We start from the raw sequence: 23,571 nt of genomic DNA, 5'->3' as shown, positions 1-23,571 counted from the left end.
CTTCCAGGAGAAGCCTTGTAGAGTCTGGTACCTGCCTTCACCTCCTTACAGAGGATGTTGTGGGCTTAGGAACCCAATCTCTGGAAGCTTTAGATCCTGACAACTGTAGATCCTTCTGCCTTCCTCGTGGATGTCTGTTGAGCCCTCAAATCTCTGTGGATCTTTTCCACATCTGGCCAGAACCACTTCCCTCTTTTTGTACACTTACAGAGGAGAACATGCTTCCACTCCAGGGGACCTCAGGCCAGCATCTGTGGGGACCAGAGACAGTTCTGAGTTTGAATATAGTCCCAAGCTGTGTGACCTTGGGCAGATTACTTAATTTCTCTGAGCTTCAGGTCCCTTATTTGCATGAGGGGGTTAATAATGCCAAACTCAAAAGATTATCGCAAGGACTAAATGAGTCAGTGTTTGCCAAGTGCTTACCGTGTCTGACACATAATGCCAGTGCAAACAACGTCAGCTATCATTATTAGCGAAGTTTCTCTAAATGCGCATTAGTTTCTCTAAACACGCACTCAAAGCTGTGGCCAGCTATGTGCCCTGTTAACTGTAGGCTCTGAGGGTAAAATTGTGAGTGAAACTGACACGCCCCTACCTGCAAGGAGCTTACTGTTCAGTAGATGAGACTGGCAATGAAACGGACAATGAAAATGAGAAATAATATGGGTGGTGGAGGGGTGGTTATCACCGATCATAATATGAGCTTATAGGAGGGGCCTCTAATACAGTCTAAGATCTGGTACCAGCCCTCCCCAGGCTGAGCGGAGCCGCTAGAAGCTGACCAGGACAGGAAAGGCTAAGGAGTAAAGGCAGTGTTGGAAGCCTTTTGTTTATAGATAAGTAATCATATATAAAATCTCCAACCGTGGGCTTCCCTGGTGGCGCAGTGATTAAGAATCTGCCTGCCAATGCAGGGGACACGGGTTCGAGCCCTGGTCCGGGAAGATCCCACATGCTGCAGAGCAACTAAGCCCGTGTGCCACAACTACTGAGCCCGCGCGCCACAACTACTGAAGTCTGCACGCCCAGATCCCGTGTTCCACAACAAGAGAAACCACCACAATGAGAAGCCTGCACACTACAAGGGAGAGTAACCCCCGCTCACCGCAACTAGAGAGAAAGCCCACGCGCAGCAACAAAGACCCAATGCAGCCAAAAATAAACAAAAATAAAATAAATTTATTAAAAAAAAAATCTCCAACCCCCTTCAACTCTGGCCAACCCAGCATGGAAGATCCTTCCACTCCCACGATGTCACTTTGTCCTTTAAAAATGGTACATGATCAACCTGATTTCTCTTGGCAATTGTTTATAATATCAATACTTGCCCGATATCTTTCTTCCCTGTTGGAATGGGCGCCCCCTACAGGCAGGGCTCAGGGCTGTCAGTTACATCCATAGCACTCAGCACAGGGTCTGATACTTTTTCATGCTCAGTGATATTAATAAATTAAATGAGATGGAGCAGACACTGAGATTTGCTGCACCCTGCCTTTCAGAAATGCCCGAGAGCTCTGTATATCTCACTTCTTTTCCCTCCTTCCCACAAGCTGGTGGCTGGCTCACAGTGGGGAGGCTCTGGGCCCTTCCCACCACCAGGGTTGGAGCTTGAGCCGGGAGCTGTATTCATCACAGAACAGTAGCAGCCAGCACCCCACTCCTAAAGCTGGTTTTGGCCCCTTTGCTCTGGCTGTGGGCTCCTCGCTGCTCAAGGCTGCCTGTACTTCGTATCTGATAATCGATGCTGCCATTATCTTTGGAGGAAATGCTACCCAGTGATATCACACACTGAATCGATTAGAAGCAGAACTTTGAACTCATCGGTTTGGAGAGGTCTCCGCAGAGTGGAGACCTTTAATGTGGTCCCGATGCCTGCCGGAACCCCCTCTGCAGCTCAGAAGCAGCTCCGTTGCAGGACCAGAATATCCCGCAGTTTTACAGATTGGCTGGGGCAGGAGCCATACAATGTATTTATCTACAGTGAGGTCACCTTCTTCAACCTACCCCCACCTCAACTTTTGTTTTTAGCTCACTTCAAACAGAAAGACCTCCAGATTTTCTCTGCTTTTTCTGTTTTTGTTTTGACTTTGTTTTTTAATCCAGTGCTTATCATCGTTGTTCTTTCTTTGTAGAGAAACCCCCCAGCAGATGGACATTTGTATCCATTTCAATCTTCCCAGCCCTCCCCTAGGTGGGAGGTGAAGGTATGTGAGCTGATCTCTTAACTCAGGAATGAGACTAGGAAAAGGAGGAGTTCAGGAGGTGTGTGATCCAAGGCTGGGTTTATGCTATGGACACCTGAGGGTTCAGAGGTCCTAAGGGAGACACGTGTGGCCTAGAAAGGCCAGGGAAGACTCCATCAAGGAAGTGAGACTGAAGTTGGGTCTGGAGGAGGAAGGAAGGATTTGAAGAAGGCTGGGATGGGGGTGCTTTTCAATGGGAAGGGGAGAGGCAGCTTGATAAAGCACAGAGCTGATGGTGAGCATGTAAGCTCAAGGAGAAGGAACAGGCACTGTCAGAGGTTTAGGCAGGCAGGCTGGCTAAGTGCGATAGTCAGAGAGCAGAGTACGTATGCCGAGTAGGATGGTAAATTTAGGTGTCATCCTGGCTAAGCTATGGTGCCCAATTGTTTGGTCAAATACCAGTGTAGATGTTGCTGTGAAGGTGTTTTTAGATGTGATAAGCATTTAAATCAGTAGGCTCTGAGTAAAGCACATTACTGTCCATAATGTGGGTGGGCCTCACCTAATCAGTTAAGGCCTTAAGCTCAAAGACCAAGGTTTTCAGAAGAAGGGATTCTCCTCAAAACTGTTACATTGACAGCCTGCCTGTGTTCCCAGCCTGCTGCTCTGCAGAATTCAAGGCTGAAGCATCCACTCTTAATTATCAGCCTACTAGCCTGCCTTATGGATTTCAGACTGGCCAACCCTCACAATCCCATGAACCAATTCCTTAAAATAAATCTTTCTCTCCATATACCTACTTAGATCCTTTTATTTCTCTGGAGCACCCTGGCTACCACCCTGAGCAGAGCTGGGGCTTTGCCGAATGATCATGGTCCGAGGGCAGCTTTTGAGAGCCAGGCTCCCTTTGCAGGGTATTAGAGGACTAGACATTGAGTCAAATTCTGCAGTCAAGTCCCATGCCCATGAGACTGCCCAGAGGGGCTCATGCAAAGGGAATCCCAGGGACTCTTTATTTTATTTATTTATAAAATAAATTTATTTATTTATTTTTGGCCATGTTGGGTCTTCATTGCTGTGCACGGGCTTTCTCTAATTGTGGCAAACGGGGGCTACTCTTTGTTGCTGTGCGCGGGCTTCTCATTGTGGTGGCTTCTCTTGTTGCGGAGCATGGGCTCTAGGCACGTGGGCTTCAGTAGTTGCAGCACACAGGCTCAGTAGTTGTGGCTCACAGGCTCTAGAGCACAGATTCAGTAGTTGTGGCACACGGGCTTAGTTGCTCTGCAGCATGTGAGATCTTCCTGGACCAGGGTTCGAACCCATGTCCCCAGCATTGGCAGGCAGATTCTCAACCACTGTGCCACCAGGGAAGCCCCCCAGGGACTCTTTAAATTGGACCTTCCATGCAGAAACGTGACAAGGGTGTTGGGTGGAGCCTGGCTCACTCCCAATTTTTTCACTTCTTGCGTGGAGTTGGTTTTAATTGACAAGAAGTCCCTCTAACCAGTGGACATTTTCTTGTTAAACCCGATGCTCTTGCATTCCCTTATGCAGCAAAAAGATTGCTTTTCTTGGCAAGGAAGCCTTGGATTTTTCCGAGCTAGTTGTGTCAGAAACATCCCTCCTGCAGGCCACTGTGCAAGTGAGTCCCCGCAGAACATGCCCGAGCCGTCAGGTGTGGGGAGAAATATCTTTAGTAAGAGTAGGTCATGGAATGAGACTTCCCCACTGCAGCATGTGAGGGCAGAGGGGGCTTCCACAGGACAGTTCTTAAGAATCACTGTAAAAATGCATGACTCCATCTGTCTCTTCTCTCTTCTTTGGCTTCAGATGACCTGAGCCATTTGAAAATTCCCCAGCGAGGGACCCTAGGCACCAGGAGAAGTGATGAACAGATTTTCAATTTGGCCCCAATTTGCATGAATTTTTTTTGGCAGTTGAAATCACTGTCTAAACTAGAGGCTGGAGATGGGTAGTGGGTCTTCCCCATAAGAGGTAGATTCTTGATTGGTCTGGAGAGACTGCTGGTGCTCTGGGCGCGGGGCTCTAACCTCAGCTTCTGGAGAGAAGGCAGAGGTGGCAAAGGGGGAGGTGGAGAGGAAATGGATGATCCGAGCAGTCAGGGGGCCAGGGAAGGACTCTGCATCCCCCTTCCACCCTGGGAGCCAGCTCCATCAGGTCTACCCCCAGAACGGCTGCCCAGTAACTTCCAAAGGGTGCCCTCCAGGGGGCATCTCCTCTTCCGTGGGGTGGACTGATTTCTTCTGATCAAGGGCTGCCTTGTGGTTTCTCACGATTACAGGATATTGGGGACCTCAGACAGAGCCCGGGGACTCTGCTGCCCTGGGAACTGGAATGTGGCCCTTCAGGGTGAGCTGCACAATTTCTGTTGAGGAGTTCAGAGGAGGCCAGAGGATGTGTGTTGAGGCTCCACATGTTGATAATTTGGGATGTCTTGAGTGGTGGTGGTGGCGGTGATGTGGGCAGTGGTGCTTTGGAGGAATCATAATAATGATAATAATAATCAAAATAATAATAGCAGACATTTATTGAGGGCTTATTCTGTCCCAGGCACTGACCTAAGACTTGATTCATAATTAGACATCTAATTGCCATAGCAACCCTATGACGTGCTCTTGTCAGTCCCACTTTCAGACGGGCAGGGATGTTAAGCAACGGCGCAGCTACCTAGCCAGTGGGTGGTGGTTCCGGTACCGCCAGCTTGGGACCCAGGCGGTCTGGTTTAGAGCATCCCTGCTCACGCTAACATTCTCCCTAAGCTGCCTCTTGGCCTTGACACTGTGTCCTTTTCTCCAGCCTAAAGTGCAGACCAGGCCCCCCTTAGCATCCTTTCTATGCCAGCATGGACCTTCCAGGAGGTTGCTGCAGCCCCGTGTCAAGGATCTTCCAACTCAGAAAGGTGTTCCTCTGGAGCCTTGTTCAAACCTTTCATCCTGCCCAAACCCCCTCCAGCCTCCCTCCTCTTGCCAAGTCAGATCCTGCCTCCTGCCCTTGGAGCCCTCAGCTCTGTCACCCCCAATCCCCCCCAGAGACAGTGTGGGGAGGGCCACCTCCTCCTAGGACAGTGCTCTTTGGGAAAAATTTCAGTTTGATCTGGCGAGGACGCTGGCTTCACAGTAGAAATAACAATATAACCCTCAAGTCTAGATGAAAACATATTCTAGTCCCATAGGTTGGCAGGATGTCCACGTGCCCTGGGAGGACCTGGATGGAAAGGCCAGTTCAGAGTGTCCATCTCGACTCCTCCCTGCAGCCTTGCGAGGGCAAACCCACCCCTGGGGCCTGGACCTTGCTTGAAGTCCCTACGACGGGGCAGAGAAAGAAAGGGCCAACAACTCTGGTCTGGGCGAGAAGAAAGAACAGTGGGGAGAGGAGGGTGAGAGTGGTGCGGGTCACTAGCTGGGGGGCCTCTGCTGTGTCCCTGGGGAAACAGGGCTTCCACGTGGAGCTGTGGCCTTGCTCAGTGAGTGTAGGATCCACCCCCCAGAGGCCCGTCCTTAAAGTGGTGTTGACCAGAGAGAATTAAAGTATAAAAATGAGGGCCTCCCTGGTGGCGCAGTGGTTGAGAGTCCGCCTGCCGATGCAGGGGATACGGGTTCGTGCCCCGGTCTGGGAGGATCCCATGTGCCGCGGAGCGGCTGGGCCCGTGAGCCATGGCCGCTGGGCCTGCGCGTCCGGAGCCTGTGCTCCGCAACGGGAGAGGCCACAACAGTGAGAGGCCCGCATACCGCAAAAAAAAAAAAAAAAAAAAAATGATAAGACCGGCTCCTCATTAGAGCCCGCTGGGCTCCAGGCAGAGCCTGCGGGCAGTTTTCGGGAAAGGTCTGCAGGATCTCAGCACATGGGCTGCAGGCACCGCTCAGCCCTGTCATCTTACACGTGGGAAAACTGAGGTTGTGGACAGGAAAGTTGCTCCTGCCGGGTCTCAGGGGAACTGAGCCCCAAGCCAGGGGTCCTTCTACCTCAGCTCAGGCTTTTCTAAGGGCTTCACACGGAAAGAACCTACCTACACTGGGATGCTGTGTGGCTGGGGCTTATGAGAGCATTCAGTCTTCACTCGGTCATTCATTTGTTCACCCAACATTTATAGAGTGCCTTCCACGGGCCAGAGACTGTTTTGGACACAGGATAGAGCTGAGAACAAAACCAGAAAAACAATCCTCCCCTCACAGAGTTATTATTCGTAGAATTTTTTTGTTGGGGGGGAGACATAAACACACATTAAATAAATATCGTGTCAGAACGTGGTAAGAACAGTAGAGAAAAATGTGGACAGGAGGGTGCAGGGTGCCCTCCGTGGGCTGTCTCTGGTCAGATTGCAGCAGGAACCCTTGGACAGTAGTAAGGGCCGTCGCAAGAGTCCCACCTCAGGAAGACCCCTCACAACAGCCTCCCCACCGACTCACTGTGAAGTGGGAGGACGATGGAGCTGGGGACCATAATTCACAAGACCACTGAGAGGTGCCCAAGAGGCAGGGTCCCAGGGGCCAGGACTGTGCTGTGGCGTGAGCCGGCGAGGTCAGGGCGAGCGTCCAGACAGACAGAAGGCCGGGCTGAGCTTTGAGGACGTGGCCTTGGGGGAAATGAGGAAGAGCAGAAGGAAGGCCGAAGTAGACTGTCCTGGCTGGCCGGGGAGAAGCACGTGGGAGAGGAGGAAGAAAGGGATGAGACCGGAGGTGGAGTTGAGAAGCAGCCTTGGGAGGCGATGAGGGACAGATGAAACAGGCTTTCCCTCTCGGGCGTGGAGATCTCCTTGGGGTTTGCAGCTGGGGGATGACATCAGGAAGAAGCCACTTTATAAAGGTCCCTCTGGCAGGTGCAGGAGAGGTGTGTTGGAACAAGCCGTCATCGGCGATCTAGGGCACTGATGGTGGGATGCTGAGAGGGGAGGGACGCAGAGAGGCAGGAAGGACCACAGGACTTGATGCCTAAACCCCAACTTCCTCAATCCGATGCTGTTTGGGTGGAACCCGCAGGCTCTTTTTTCACTGCTCTGTGCATGTGGCGACTTTCCAGGATGGGGAGAGGAGACCTGAGTGCCCAGGGAATTTCTCCAGATGTTGAATCTCATGCTCTGACTGCCGTACCCTTCCCAGTCTCTGCTTCTATCTCTGCTTCCCTGAGTCTGGCTTGGACTTGGCCAGCCCAGATCAGGCAGACCTTGGGGGACAGTTGGCAGGAAAATCTGGGGTCAGGGCTAGAGGAGATGCATATGATCTATTTCTGGGGGGGGGGGACAGTTGGCAGGAAAATCTGGGGTCAGGGCTAGAGGAGATGCATATGATCTATTTCTGGAAAACCAGCAAGGAAAGGGGTTTGGGGACGCTTCATGTGCTGAGTCTACTTACAGTGTAACAAAGAAGCCGCAGGGCATGTCCAGGTCCTTGCCAATCAACGGGCACAGCTTGGGGAGTTTGGGGCGCCAGGGACCACTCTGAGGATCTGACTGGTCTGGGTCCCTTGGTTTGTTGCAGCCTGGCAGGGGCCCTTAAAACTTGGGGGTGGACAAGACCTGACCCAGTGCTCAGTGTTCCTGTCACAGAGTCACTGCCTCCAGCTTGGGCTCGGCACTGGGTCTGGGAGGGGAATCTTGCTGTGGTTCCACACTTACTAATTGCCCCTGGTGGAATCCAGACACGTATTCCCAAAGCCACCTCTGAGCAGACCTGGGTTGGCTGTGACGGGGGCTCTGGGGACAGCCAGGGTCCTAAAGGAACGTCCCATGCCTGCCAGAGCCATGGCTGCTGTTCGAGGCGTGGCTGCTGAGGCCTCTGGACTAAGCTTGGCTGGGAAGGCAGGACGAGGGAACCCAGGCTCATGTGACAGGGAGACTAACCAGGTGGGGACACCAGATGAGAAACCGGAGTCTCAAAATGAGAAGGACCCCCATTTAGTGCAGCACAGGGGCTAGAATCCTGCCTGCACTCTCCTAGCCCACGGCCTCCTCCTTGACTCCCTGGGGTCTTGAGTGGACAGCGAGCTCGCAGAGGCCAGCACGGGGCCGCCGAGTCTGAGGGCCAGCGATCTGAGGCTGGGACTCGGCACTGATTCAGCCAGGCAGCTTTGCTGGGCCATGGTTGGCTTCCCCACCCTCTCTGTGCAGACTGAGGTGGGTGGGTACTTTGTACTTAATTATAGTGCTCATAACCAGAGAGGAGCTGCTGGGAAGCACATGTCATTTTGTTTGGGGATAATACACACGAAGGCTGGAAAATATCTATTAGATCATCCCGTACTGCCTCTGCCACAGCTGGCATGACTGGTATCAGATCACTCGTGCTTTCTCCTGCCTGTGACGCAGGCGGGGGCTGGGGGCTGGGCTGGGCCGCCTCAAGGCTGGCAGCCCCACCGCTTCCTCTTGAGCCCTGCTCTCATTTGCCTTGTCTGCCTACTCGGTTTTTCATCCACGGATCTGGTTCTGCCAGCCTTGCACTCTTGTGTCCTCCCAGTGAGCACGGATTCCTCCAGCCCCTGTTTATGGAGACCCCACTCTGTGGCAGGCCCACCCCTGCTCAGTTCTGGGGGTTCAGACAATGATATCCATCCACTATTCACAGTTAAGAGCAACGTGAGACCCGCCCACGGATCATTCTTTTTTTTTTAATTTTTATTGGAGCACAGTTGATTGACAACGTTGTGTTAGTTTCAGGTGTACAGCAATGTGAATCAGTTATACACATACATCTATCCACTCTTTTTTTAGATTCTATTCCCATAGAGGCCATTACAGAGTATTGAGTAGAGTTCCCTGTGCTATACAGTAGGTTCTTATTAGTTATCTATTTTATATATAGCAGTGTGTGTATATGTCAATCCCAACCTTCCAATTTATCCCTCCCCACCCCCTTATCCCCTAGTAACCATACGTTTGTTTTCTACATCTGTGACCCTACTTCTGTTTTTTGTTTTTTGCTTTTAAGATTCTTTTCCCAGATAGGTCATTACAGAGTATTGAATAGAGTTCCCTGTGCTATACAGCAGGTTCTAATTTATGGCTAAGTGTGGGCGCACCATGCAAGAAGGACTCCTGTAGGTTAGGGAAGGGAGAGGTCACTCTGGGCTCTGCTCGTTGGGATGCTTCATGGAGGAGACGGCCTTTGAGCCGGGAGAGAGCTCACCAGGTGGAGGAAAAGAAGGCACCACACTGGAAACCTGTAGCCCCCTTCTCATTCTACTGCTTAATATCCTTTGTCTTCCCCGGATCTTCTTGGTCATAGATTGACTCCCTCTAAATCTGGCCTCTGCCACCTCAATCCCTATGTCTCTCTCTTCTCCTCCCACCTCTGGCCCATTTTAGATGCAGTGGGCAGGCCAGTCAAGGCTGAGGCAGAGGTGGGAATCCGGTGACCAGAGAGCGAAGGCTGCAGCTGCCACCAGGCTTCAGCTTCCTCATCTGCAAAATGGGGGATGAGGGCTAATCTCTATGAACCTTTCAGGTCTGATGATCTAGGAATTTCTAAAGCAGGGAGCCACTTGGCAGGACCAGGGTCCAGAGGTGGCGGCTTCATGTCTGTTTCTTCCTCTTCCTGACTTCAGCCACCACCATTAGCCTGGCAGCTCCCAGATCTGCATTTTCAGCACAGATTCCCCGCCTAAGCGACGGAAACACATCTCCCGCTGCTCCCTGCCTGTGTCTCCAGAGGTGCCTTAAAATCAGCATGTCCAAAGGGGAAATCGCTATATTTTACACACCCTGCTGCCGGGATACATGTGCACAACACATTCACACACTCACACCCTTCTGATCACCTTACTTTCTTAAAACCACTCCACCAGGATAAAATCCCTGGAGAGCTAGGTGCAGTGGGGCAAAGGTCTTTTGTGACCTTACTGCAGGCGCATCTGTCAGGACTCCATGCCTCCCCAGACACTGGACGCCAGCCAACCCTGACTGCTGAGCACACCTCGAGATTTCACATGTCTGCCTCTTTGCATGTGTTCTTTCTCTAGTATAGAACATTGCTCTCATGCCGTGTTTTCTTCCTATTCATTCGTTAAAACCCAATTTGCCTATCACCTCTGCAGTGAAGCCTTCCCAGACATCACTTGTCCCAGTTAATGAATCATTGCCACTCCCTCTTTTCTATCCTTGACCTTGTGAATACAGCTTTTATCGCACTTATCACTGAGTTATTATCAGTTTACTGTGGTAAACAGTGGGCACCCCAACTCCCGTTCATCTTTGGACTCCGGATTTTTCTAGCACGATGCCCAGCACTTATTAAGCACTAAGGATTTTGTTCTTTAAACAGAACTGAGTCCTAATGACTGCCCTGTGGTACTCATAGCTCCTTGACAGCAAAGCTATGCTCAAAGTCAGGAGTACATTTCCAGAGGGCTCTGCAGTGGGGAGCAGCAGTAAGAGTCTGTGTTTTTCTCTCCGTGCCTGCCCTGAGTTAGACGTTAGGTGTTTTCTCTTTCTCAGGCTAGAGTGAGCCCTTGAGCTGACCCAGAAGTCCTGAGCATTTATCACCTAGTATTGATGACCACATATTCTGCCTTCCCTCCTTCTGCCTAGAGATGAAGGAAGAAATACAAGCTCATGGTACAAAGAGTATTTCCCTGGTTTATCAGCTCTCCCTCTCTCAGCTGGCGCTCAGAATGATTTCTTAGTTCTCAGCTTTTCTTCCTCTGATCAAAGTGCCCGAGGCGGTGAGCACCAGGAGGGGAACGCGAGCATTTCTGTCTCAGTCCCACGCTCCCCTCTTCTGTGCTGTTTGAAGAACCTGTAGCCCAGAGTGCACCAATCAGGTGGGTGTGGCCTGGCTGCAGAAGGGTCTCCAAGGGCTTGGCGGGGAGCCCGGATGCCCTGGGATATCTGGGGGATGGGGGGGGCAGCTGTCCTACCTCCCCCTGGAGGAGATCAAAGCTGCTTGTGCCCTTCCTTGTCCTCCCTTTCCCATTCTGTTCACTCAATCGTTCTTTTCTGTCCAATGAATTCAATGCAGAAAATCCATGAGCGGGATTTCTCTCTTCAAAGGATCAAATAACCTTTTTTTTTTTACCCCCTTTTTACTTTTTTTCCCAAACTGCAAAAGGAAAACATGCAAACAGACTTAGAGTTAAAGGTGAGAGAAAGAAAGAAAAGTTGCAGCAAAGTAATTTCAACTTGAGAAGTAGAGCGGTTGAAACCCAGAAAAAATGTGCGCTCAGCAATATAGTCCGCTCCTACAAATTAACCCAGAGTGCTTGTGTAATTAGTGCGAGGGGTAGGGAACGGAGCAGCTCACAATATCTCTCACCCAGTTTGGAATTACGTTCACAAAAGAATTTCCTCTTCCTTTCTTGTGAGAGTTGCCCTGTCGGTCTGGTATCAGCATGTTGGTCTGGGGTTTTGCTCCTGAGGAGGTGGTCTTGCGGCTGTACCCTCCTGACTTTCACCTCTGCGCATGGCATAACTGGGCCTTCACAGAGTGGGGGTGGAGGCCACTCAGCTCCCCTCCTGGAGAAACGGACCCTGAGGAGCCCCAGATACCAGCTCTCCTGGCCTCTCAGTGCTTCCCACTACCCCCCCTTTCTGCCCCTGTGCTGCATCTAAACTCTGAGTTTCCTGCTTTCTTAAAAAAAATGTTGGGGTATAGTTGATTTACAATGTTGTGTGAGTTTCAGGTGTACAGCAAAGTGAATCTGTTACACATATACGTATATCTACTCTTTTTTTGATTCTCATACTGAGTGAAGTAAGTCAGACAGAGAAAGACAAATATCATATGATATCACTTATATGTGGAATCTAAAAAAAGACTACAAATGAACTTATCCACAAAACAGAAATAGAGTCACAGATGTAGGAAGTAAACTTATGGCTACCAGGGGGTAAGGCGGGGAGGGATAAATTGGATGAGTAAGATTGACATATACACACAGTGAACTCTACTCAGTACTCTGTAATGGCCTATATGGGAAAAGAATCTAAAAAGTGAGTTTCCTGCTTTTGACATGAATGTGGATATTTATCACCTCTTGAGGAACTAAGAGAATTCAGGTCTGTAAAGTGCTTGGAGGGCTATTGTTGATGACTCTGTGGCTGGTGTTGTCGCAGGAATCTTTGTGGTGGGGGCATGCTTTATGGGGGTCATGGGAGGGTGGCTAACCATCTTTTCCCTTTTTTCCATAAACTCGTCTGGCATCTAGTGAGGCCAATGGACTTGCTATGGACTAATGTTTATGTCTCCCAAATTCATATGCTGAGGCCCTAACCCTCAATGTAATGGTATTTGCAGGTGGGCTTTGGGGAGGTAATTAGGTCATGAGGGTGGAGCCCTCATGAATGAGATTAGTGCCCTAAAAAGAAGAGATGTGAGACAGATGATCTCTCTCTGCCATGTGAGGGTACTAGAGGAAGTTAGCTATCTGCATGAGTTTCTTCACCAGACACTGACTTGATCTTGAACTTCCAGACTCCAGAACTGTGAGAAATCAACGTTTGTTGTTTAAGCCATTCGGTCTGTGGTATTTTGTTATAGCAGCCCAGACTAAGGCAGGACTCATTCTCAGAATGTTTTTAAATGCACAAAATAAAATATATAGGATTACAAAGGAAACTAATTATATTGACATACAGTTATCAAAATATAAATAAAACATGTGTGGTATAGTCATATATGTGCTTCTTTATTAACTCATCAAAAAGCAAGATCTACTTATGGGTTGAATAACTGACATATGTCTGAAATAAATAATATTTTGAGAAATCTGCAACAATCATAACATACTAAAATATCTGATTTCTACTGTTGACAAATCATAGCATTGCTAAAACTACTGTGGTTTATTGCTCACATTCGTAATTGAGGGAAATGCTATAGTTCAGTTAGAGGTTAGTGAAAATAAAGATAGACATTTTCCCCGTCTAACTTCATTGACCCCCTGACTTCTGTTCATGGGCCTTTGGATGAGTTTCTGCTGATGAATAAATGGGTTTATTTGGAAGATAACCAAACCATTAGTGGCTTCTACTGAATCCTCTGCTTGTGAGGGTTCTTTGTCCCTCTCTGGAGACTGAAGGATTGATTTCTTGGAGTCAGGTGTCATTGAGGGTCATTTTTAAGAAATTGGGGGACCAAGAGGACAGAAATGACAAGAGAAATAACAGTATAATATGTGCATGGTAAGGAGCACTGGGTTGTTGGCCTGTCTTGTGAGCAAAGGGGTGAGGATGTGTGCACGGCTGAGGAAGGATGTAGGAGCATATGCTTCTCAGAGGGGAAGCCTGGATGCTTAAGGGGTAAATTGACAAAAGGGAGGTGATGTGGGGCCAGGCAGGGTGCAAGGCATGGAAGTTGGGGCATCTTGGCAGTTCAAGGTGGTGCCTCTCTGGGCTACAGGGCAACTGGGAGCTCTCCCTAGCTCAGGATAAGGGACACAGATTTGTGTTGCAGGCATATTGATTTTCAGATGCACCTGATCACGTGGTTTGAGGTCCTGTTCTTCCATGTGTTCTCCGTGAGCCAGGCTTCAGCGTTATCATGTGCACTTAAAACATTTTCACCCACTGGTCATTGACTTCTCAGCAGTTCCTCCCAGATTCTCTTAGGCAACAGATTCAGGCTTCATGAGCAAACATTTGTAAACCGGTTGCTCATTTGCCATCTATTTAGTGCTGTGATAACCGAAATCATCTCTGAACAGGAAAATATTTTTATCTTTCTTAGTTGCTATTCAGAGGACCCAGGGTGGGCAATTGAACTTCTGTACTTGAGAAAGATAAGATGCTCCAGGTAATATTTAATTTTACTAAAGAAAAAAATCCCAAAATGACTTTTCCCCTTAAGTTAATAGTTTTTGTCCTTGAAAACAAAGCCCACATGATACAGGTGAATAATACCTCGAAGTCTTTGTTCTCTGGGCTGAGTCTCAGAGCTGAGTGCATTAGACAGGAGGCTAAAACTTGTAGGCAGAGGTATAGAATCCCCAGTCTCTCCCTTTTAACATGAATCCCAGGCAAGTGCCCCTTCGGAACTTAGTGGTGAGAGGTTAGATGAGAATTCCTGTTCTAAATTAAAAATTATTAATGTGATAATTTATTTTTTTCTTTTGTACTAGGTCTTCAAAATTTTATAGTTACAGCACATCTCAGTTCAAACTTGCCTCATTTCAAGTGTTTGTGGCCACATGTAGCGAGTAGCTACCATACTGAATAGTGCTTCTCTTCCTTTCTTTCTCTCTCTCTCTGTATTAAAATATAGTTGACATACAATATTATGTTAGTTTCAGGTGTGCTACATAATGATTTGACTTTTGCATACATTACGTAATGATTACTACAATAAGTCTATTGACCAACTGTCTGCATACAAAATTATTGCAATATTATTGATCACATTCCTTATGTTATTACATCCCTGTGACTTATTATGTAACTGGAGGTTTGTACCTCTAAGTCCCCTTTGCCTATTTTCTCCCACCCCGTCGCCCACCCCCCTTCTGGCATCTACATGTGTGCTCTCTGGATCTATGAGTTTGCTTTCATTTTGTTTTGTTTGCCTGTTTGTTCTGTGGGGAGTTCTTCTCTGAGACTTGCTTTTCACCGTGAGCTGTGCTGAGCCTTGGCTAATCTGCCGTGGAACTCAGAGGTGTTAGAGGTTGGTGTGTTAGAGCAATTGCTGGGTACAAAGGCGCACTGGGATGCAAAGACACGGGAAGAAGCCCAGTGGGAGCGAGAGGCATCCATGACGCCAGTCATTCTATACAAAAGAGAGCGAGCTGCGATTACCGTCTCCCGGAGTGTGTGGGAGCTCGAGACCTGGGAAGCTGCCTTCCTGAAGGCTGCCACACACAGAGCTACACAGAGCACAGGGAAGAGATTTGCCCATTAGGAGACACCATGGGCGAAGCAGCCACGCCATAATGCCAAGACCTTGGCAAGAAGAGAAGGGAAAAAGCCACTGTCTCCAACTTTCTCTCGTAGCTCCTGGATCATTGCTACTCTTGTATTTGTTTGATAATCCTGTGGCTAATCTATTTGCTTGTATTCCATTGTGTTCCTCAAATGGACTAGATGCAGTTTACAAAAACAGTTGGATTATGGCAAGATGACATAAAGATGACAAAAAATGAGGCACAGGAGATGGAAGAATAGGAAAGATGAATGGAACCAGGTGTGAGGTTGGTTCAAAATACACATCCCTTAATGTCTCACCTATTTGCTAGAGATGGGCTGTATTCATCTGAGTCTAAGCTTTTCAACAGCCAAGGCCAAGGAAAGCACAATAAGTGGCATGAGTCACAGCCCAAGAAATAAAAGCGAACAGGAGTGGAGTTGGCACACACTCACACTGTGAGGCCAGGATGCGAGGACACAGGATGAAGCACAGCGGAAGCATACCAGTGACACCAACATTGTGTCACGTTCTCGGAGTGATGTTCTTCCTGGATTCTTCCTTGAAAAGAACTTCATCAGGCCCCAGCAGCTGACCTCAGCAGCACCTGGCGCACATCAGTATGACATCCTCCTCCATCTCCCCGCCCACCGAGTGTTTCTCTTTTGTCTCTGTTTAGACCAGGGGCACAACTCCTTGCTGTTCTAGAGAAGCTATTCTGCAGAGCCCACTTGATGCTCTCCAGATACTCAGCTCTCAGATGGACAGGCTTAATCTGGGTCAATTTAAGGGATTTAGAGCAATGCTTTTCCACAGCAGGGACTACTTTGAGTTCACCAGAGCCTGTTTCCTTCCCTCCTGGGCACATGAGTACTTTCCCCAGACTCCTCTGCAGCTGGGCATGGCTTTGACACTGAGCTTGAGCAGAAGTGATGTGTTTCACTTCTGGACTGAAATGGTTGGGAAGTAAATGCATTCTCTCCATAATCCCTTTCCCCATCCGCTGGCTGAGAGGAGAAGACTATAAGGACCCAGAGGAAGGTGGAGACACAGGAAGGAAGAAGCCCAGGCTACTGAGGATCTGGTGGAAGACACCAGCCAGAAAACCTTCACTGGACTGTGATATGCACAAGGAACCAACTTCTATGGTGTCAAGCCACTGAGAATTCCAGATTTGTCTGTTAGAGCAGCTAGCATTATTTTAACAAATACAGTTCCCCTCGGGAAATGCTCTCTAAATAAAATTCCTCTCAGCCAAGAGGAACTGAGAGATTTGAGTGACACCAAGTTCAAGGTTACATTCCCTGACAACTGCTAAGAGTGCAAATATTCTCTGTTGCAGGGAAGTGGGTAGGTGCAAAACCTTATGTTTTAATAGTCACCCAAGGTGGGAGTAAGATTAACACACTCTTGTCAAAATTGTATCACCTTACAAGAACTCCTGCCTGAATAGAAAGCGCTCGTGTCTCCTTTTGGAGATAACCCAGGATGTACCTGTGGGTTAGACCAAGATTCTCCTCAAAAAGTCATTTTGTGTCTGCGTTAACACATGGGAAAAATGGTAACCAAAGCCACACAGTTTCATAGAATGTAATCTGCTATAGTAATTTTAACCTGAAAAAAATTTTAAACAGCTATAACCCTCTGACTGCTGCAGCCCTTAAAAAGAAAACAAAACTTGGACAGTGAACTTGGTCAAGTCCCTTCTCACCCTAGGCTTTAGTTTCCAGGCATGACCCATGGCAACTGGATGTGATGGGCCAAAACTGCAATTGATAATCTATGTGTATGATGCCAAACAAAAACTCTCTATAGCACACACCAATAGCACGTTGATAGTAAATACAATTCTGTTCCCATTATCCTTACAGGATGTAAGCACTAAGCACCAGCTATGGTGGCAGAACCAACATTTCCAGCTGCCACACCCATCGTACAAGGTGAGATACTCGTAATATTTATGGACCAGGTCGTGAGGGCCAAAACCAGGAGGGAAAGGTAGCCCCTGCTTCTCCCGGAGAAGCGCTGGAGGCCTGCAGTTGTGCTTAGTGATCATGGGGGCTGGGTGGTTAAGTCACCATCACGTTGGATGTTGAGGGAAGATCCAGGTTTGTGAGCCTTGCTGGTGTGCAGGGTGACTTTGCTCCTGATGGGAGCTTGCTGTTGAGTCATCTGCAGAGCTTGGTGATTTGCCCAGGAATGAGCTCATAAGTTCTTCAGATTCAGTGATCAGGCTAGAGCAACAACGTTGAAAGAGCCAAATGATGAGACAGAACTGGGCTTCACGATGGGCCAGTGCTCCTGCACACGTCCACCCAAGGCACACAACTACCCTTAATTTCCAACTTCACCCGGGCTGCCTGGGACCTGACTCCTTTGTCCCTAGAGCAGGTAAAGCCAAACTCTGGCTAAGGGGTAAAAAAATTCACAATGAGGAACCCCAGATCTGATTTTTTTAACTCTCATCTGGTATCTTAAATCATCCTGGAATTGAGCTCTACCGTTTTTCCTCTTCCAAGAAGGTGAGGGGAGAGTGTGAGCAGATGTTCCCCTACTATAGAGGTTGGGTGGCTGGGAAAACTGGAGTCCTGGGGGCTGTGGGATCTATAGTCCAAAGTGCCTTTTATCCACACCCAGGCCGTGACCTGGAGGTGCTGTGAGAGGAGAGGCTTTGTCACTTCATGATTCACCGATTGTCCATCCTTCTCTGCTGGAGGACCTTGAAGGAGGCACATGTGTCCAGTTAGGAGGATGCTCCAGGAAGCCCCCAGGCAGTGCCTGTCAAACTTTCCATGTGCCTGTGAAACACCTGGGCATCATGATTCTGCATTCCTAACCAACCTCCAGGTGAGGCTGATGGTGCCCTGAGGACCCCACTCTGGGTAGGAGGGTCCAGGGAATTGTGCCATGTGTAGAATGATGTTTGGACAAGCAGTGCTTCTGTGCAGCTCCCCAGAGCCTGCCAAGGAGGCTGGAAGGATCTGTGATGAGAAGGGTCTGAGTGAGAAGAAAGTATCCCGGAGAATGGCTGTCCGGGGTCTGTGAAGAACACCCCCTCCTGGGCTTCCTTCCACTTACCTTGACTTTGTGCTTTGCGTCTTTGCTCTTACAGATTTGGAGGGCCTCGTTATACCTTACACTGGAGCTAGGCGTTTAGACCAATCTGAGGATATAAGCAAGCTGACAGAAGGCATCTGATTGAAAGCCTGGCTTGGAGAGGTGGGGGGATGGGGAGGGCTGGAATACATCTTCAGCTCTTTGCTCCCTACCACGCATCTCAGGTCAAAGCCCAGCTCAGCCTTGTCCCCGCCGCCCCACCATTCTCCTGGGATGCTGTGGAGGAGGACGCCTCCACTCTTGAAAAGGCTTGGCTTCTTGCATCCTGACATGTGCATGTTTTCTGTTTTATAGGAAGAAATGTGTCTTGGCTGGAGGCCCACGTTTCGTTCCAGCACATCCTTTTTACCAAAAGAGCCGTCCCTGGAGCTGCCAACAGTGTTTACGAGAAAGCCATCCAACAATACTTTGGATCTGGGAACGTGGCCTGACCACAGACGTGGCCTTCCCCGCCCCGAGAACCATCCATCCGAAAGCCTGGCACACGGTAGAGTGTCTTTATTTTTACTCCAAAATGTAAAAAATGTAAAGCTGGTTTCTTTCTTTCTTTCTTTCTTTTAACAGCTGGGAAAACTCCTGTCAGTGGATGCAGTGTCCTTTCCAGATTCAATATTATGCAAACTGCATATCGGCAAATGGAGTAAACAAATATGTCCATGGAGCTTCCTGATGCACAGAGAGATGGGGCCGCCCCAATACAGAGATGCAGACCTGCCGATTGGCACGGGAGCTGCTGAAACTGCCACTCCATCAGCTCTGCTACCATCTCTCTCCTTCAGAACAGAGTCTGAGAGCCTGGGATGATGGGCCACTCGGATGCCCAGCAGCAGGGGACCCCTGGAGTCACGCAGACCTAGGGTGGCTGCGGGTTGGATGGGAGCTCTCATTGGCTGCGGTGGGGACTCACCACCTGGCCAGTCCTGCGCCTGCGCTAAGAGCCCCGCCCTCTTCAGTCCCACCCAACCCCCCTCCCCCCCCCCCCCCCCCCCCCGGCAAGGCTCTCACCCCCAGGCAAGGCGAAGAAGTTTACGTTTCTTTTTCTCTTCTTTTTTTTTTTTTGAAGTTTACTTTTCAGCTCTGTCTCCCCTCTCTGGCAGGCCTGGGCAGGAGGCAGTACCCCATGTGGCCTCTTTTTGGCATAGAGAACTTGGCCAAGTCCCTTTCCCAGCACAGGTTTTAGTTTCCAGGCGTGCAGTGTTAACATGGGTGTGACGGACCCCGGGCTGGCTTCAGCTCTGCAGTCCTTCAGAGTGTAGGATGCCTCTGCGCAATGCTGGGTCTCAACATGCTCCCGCGGCAATAACTTAGTGAGATTAAGTACCTTTTAAATGTTCCCTTCTAAGATGACGAGGAAACAGATTTAAGGGGATTAGACTGTTCTATTGAAAGGTGGGCAGAGAATACGTGGAGAAGCTAGAGTTTAGACCTAGGGCTGTCTTTTCAGAAATCCTGTACTTTCTTTTTTGCAAAATGGCATCATGCTTCCCCAAACACCCCTGCAAGAAAATAAACAGAACAAAGGGACAAGGAGCATCCAAAGGGTACATCTTCAAAGCCTGAAATGAAATTTTTATCCATCTCTCCTCCATGTGTCACCTCCCCTGGCCTGGCTGGTTGAACGTTTTCTCCTGTAGCTTCTGTCCCCTGTCTGTGATGGGGTCGGGAAGGGAGGGGCGGGGTGGAGAAGCTGCCCATCTGCCCTTTTGGGAGAGCTGTATTTCCTGGCATGCTTGTTTCTTTGGACAAGCAGAAATGGGCACGTCCTCTTGCTGGTTTGTGATGAAGCAAGGGTCGCTTCTCACCACTAACAACCTCATGGAGTTTGGTGTTGCAGAAACAGTTGCTCAGGCAGACTAGGTTCAGTTGCTACCAAATATCCTTGAAGTCTCAGAATTCCTGAGAACAAAGATTTGCCTCCATGCTCGCTGGGTCCCTGATAAATCGGGCATGTCTGTCCTTGTTTCAGAAGGGAGATGAGTTCTGAGGTGTCAAGAGGAAATGGCCCTGTACCCAGTTTCATGTCCTGAACGGGGCCCCTGGTGCCTGGGATGCTGTGTTGCTGAGCAGATGGCAGTGTCATGGGCATGCTTCTGGTGGAGAAAAGATGGAGATGAAACTGCATACCCCCTCATGCTGGCAGCTTTGGAGAGCCTTGGCCAGCTCTTCCAGGGGAGGTGCTGAGGTGAGAGGTTAGTTAGGGCACAGGAGCAACAACCCAGGCCAGAGCTTCCTGTGTTCAGCAGTTAGACACTTTTCAGTGCAGGTTGTTGATGAACTGGTTATCTGTGATCTGATTTTTAGCACCTGGCATATATCTGATATTTCATGTAGGTTTTGATTATTGGGTTATAGAAGTTTTCAAATATTTCCTCTTTCTAGAGTTGCATCAACTCCATTCTTCCTAGTGGGAAGATGGGGAAATAAATCAACCAAAATATTCTTTGACCAATCACCGTGCCCATTCAATGTTCAGATGCCTATGCCAATCAAATCTCCCCAGAATGTCCCAGGTGATACATTTTGAGGGTTATCGTCAGGCTACCTTTTTTGCTTCCCCCCTCTCTCGCTCTCAACCTTCTGAAATATAGCGTAGGGACCCTCGTAACAGAATATGTCAATGAATGTACTTAATAAGTGGTTAGTATGTGCAGCTGCCAAAATTTGTGGTCTTTTGCACCTTTTATGTGGCCTACGATGGCAGGATATGTGGTGAATGTTCTTGTGCCTCCCACTGCTATATGTTTGCTCCTTGGAGATGGCTTTTCAACTCTGTTTCAGTGCCTCTCCCATCCATGCAGCATGTGGCAGACAGATTCTGAGGTAATTGACCCTCCATGGTCCTGATCTCCTGTTTGTGTCCTGTATAATACCTTCCTCTTGAGTGTGTGTAGGGGGACCTGACTTGCTTCTAACCAACTGAATATAGCAAAAGTGATGGATGTCACTCTTATGATTACATTGCATTATATGAGACTTTGTCTTACTAGCAAATTCATTCACTGTTTTGATGAAGTAAGTGGCCATTTTGGGAAAGTCCACCTGGGCCTCTCTGAATGGTGGGTGACCTCTAGGAGCTGAGGGCAGCCTCCAACCATTAGCCAGCAAAAGCTGGGGCCCTCAGTCCTACAGCCACAAGGAAATAAATTCTTCCAGTAAACTGAGTGAGCTTGGAGTCAGGTTCTTCCCCATTCAAGCTTCTGGATGAGAACACAGCCTGGCTAAAGCCTCAACTACAGCCTTATGAGACCCTGAACAGAGGACCCAGCTAAGCCACACCCAGACTTTGACCCACAGCAATAGTCAGATAATAAATGTGTATTGTTCACGGTTGCTAAGTCTGTGATAATTTGTTACGCAGTAGTTGAAAATGGACACACAACACTCAGAGGTTCCTGGCCACCTGCATCGTAAGAGAGATTCAGTGCTGTTCCTCTGAAATCTCCTCTATGTCATCCAAGACATGTCCTCTGTGTGCTCCTGAAAATGAAAAACTTGATGATTTCCTGGAGAGAAATATCAAATACCACCGGACTTATGTTTATAGTTGTTAACATCTGTGTCTGTAGGCTAATGTCTTTCCTGAATTCCAGATCCTAATGCCTACTAATATATCTTCGCTTGGTAGTTCTACGTCAACATAAAAATGCCCCAAACTCGGGCTTCCCTGGTGGCGCAGTGGTTAAGAATCCACCTGCCAATGCAGGGGACACAGGTTCGAGCCCTGGTCCCAGAAGATCCCACATGCCGCGGAGCAACTAAGCTTGTGTGCCACAACTACTGAGCCCACGTGCTGGAACTACTGAAGCCCATGCACCCTAGAGCCCGTACTCTGCAACAAGAGAAGCTACCTCAAAGAGAAGGCCATGCACCGCAACGAAGAGTAGTCCCTGCTTGCCACAACCAGAGAAAGCCCATGCACAGCAATGAAGACTCAATGCAGCCAAAAAGAAGTAAATAAAATAAATTTTTTAAAATGTCCCCAATTCAACTCCTCATCCTCCATATTTGCTTCTTCTCCACTGCTTTTTGCCTTAAGAAATGGCACACTTCCCCTGTCAGCCTAGATCCTCACGTCTTCCCAATAGTTCCCTGAGATGGCCCTTGGATCAGAAGCCCTATTTCATGTCTGGAGTGGAGACACATTGCAAGGCTCTGTAAGCCCTGGGCCTTTGTAAATTGTCCCTTGGGCTTCTGGGGGGCTATTGTCCTTGTCTCCAGGGCCAAAAGGAGTCTTTCACCTGGGAGGTAAGAAGTCCCAAGCTCCAGGCCAGGATAATAAACCAGACAAATTGAAAAGGTACTGGGTCCTGGAGGCTCTCAGGGTTTTTCTCAGATTTTCTCCGAAGAGTCCTATATCCTCTGCCAAGGATATGTGACTCCCTGCCCTGCCTTTCCAGTCTATTAAACCTAGGCTATTAAGGATTCAGAGAAATCATATACAAATTTCCTCCTATATTAAATGACATTTAAGTTAACATCCAAAGTTACAAAAAAGATTTATTTAGTAAGGAATGTTCTCACATCCTTACTAAGCCTCAGTGTAGATGTGACTACCCTTGACAAGTCAAAGGTTAAAATGTCCCTCTGTCTCTGCAATATTTGTCAGGATTGAGTCCTAAGAGTTGCATTTTCAAATGCCTCTAATGAAAAGATGGTATCTGTTCAGATGAAAAGGCAGAGGTGCAGAAACAGAGACTATGCTTGTCCCTGAAGAAGTGATACAAGATGACTGAGAAATGTCATTTGAGAGAAGGGGAAGGACCAGCCCCACATTAAAAAGTTAAAGGAATAGGAGAAAAAACAAACCATGAAGTCAGTGTATAATTATAGCTGATGCATGTATCATGTTTTACAATGCAGTGCTTGGATGATTAAGCAAAGAAACATCAGGATAGGAAACCTAAGATGGAGCCAGAAACAAGGTCATTGCTGAACTTGTATGCTGTGAGTTCTACAATATTTGATGGACATGGATGTTTGGTCCTCAGCAGCCACTACAGACTGGCAGTCAGGTGAGTACAGCTGTTTGCTCAGTTGGGGTCCTCAGTTCAGACTAGTGTTCTCTGAGAACATCTTTGCTTCTTCCCTAAACTGTTGTCAAAGGAGAAACTAAAACCATTTAAAACTATTTATTTATAAAAATGTCTTACATTTTATGTACAATTTATTCTTGAGTATATTATATATTTCGTGGACATTTGAGATTTATTTTTCCATTATATTCTCTAACTGTCTAATGCTGGCATAGAAAGTAGTCATTAATTTCTAAATAATTATTTTTTAAAATGTGTAATAACTTCTCATCTACCCAGTCATCTAATCCTCAAACAGAAATAATTGCACCTTCTTATTTCTTGTGGCTAAAGATTTTTTCTTTTCTTTTACCTTATTACACTGTCTAGAAGAGCACTGAAATATAGAAATAT

The 23,571-nt window shown here is 48.2% G+C and overlaps 1 long non-coding RNA gene across 1 annotated transcript; it reads left to right on the top strand.

The window, feature by feature from the left end:
- The first annotated feature begins 17,803 nt into the window (after positions 1-17,803).
- LOC132502139 (uncharacterized) lies at positions 17,804-18,812 on the top strand. Its single transcript, XR_009534399.1, has 3 exons — positions 17,804-17,875; positions 18,440-18,632; positions 18,710-18,812. It is a non-coding gene; the product is annotated as an uncharacterized LOC132502139 (long non-coding RNA).
- The last annotated feature ends 4,759 nt before the right edge of the window (positions 18,813-23,571 follow it).

This window comes from Mesoplodon densirostris, chromosome 14 (genome assembly GCF_025265405.1).
Source record: "Mesoplodon densirostris isolate mMesDen1 chromosome 14, mMesDen1 primary haplotype, whole genome shotgun sequence".
Taxonomy (NCBI): domain Eukaryota; kingdom Metazoa; phylum Chordata; class Mammalia; order Artiodactyla; family Ziphiidae; genus Mesoplodon; species Mesoplodon densirostris.
Note: the sequence above shows the minus strand (reverse complement) of the source record. Positions and strands in the feature narration are given on the sequence as shown.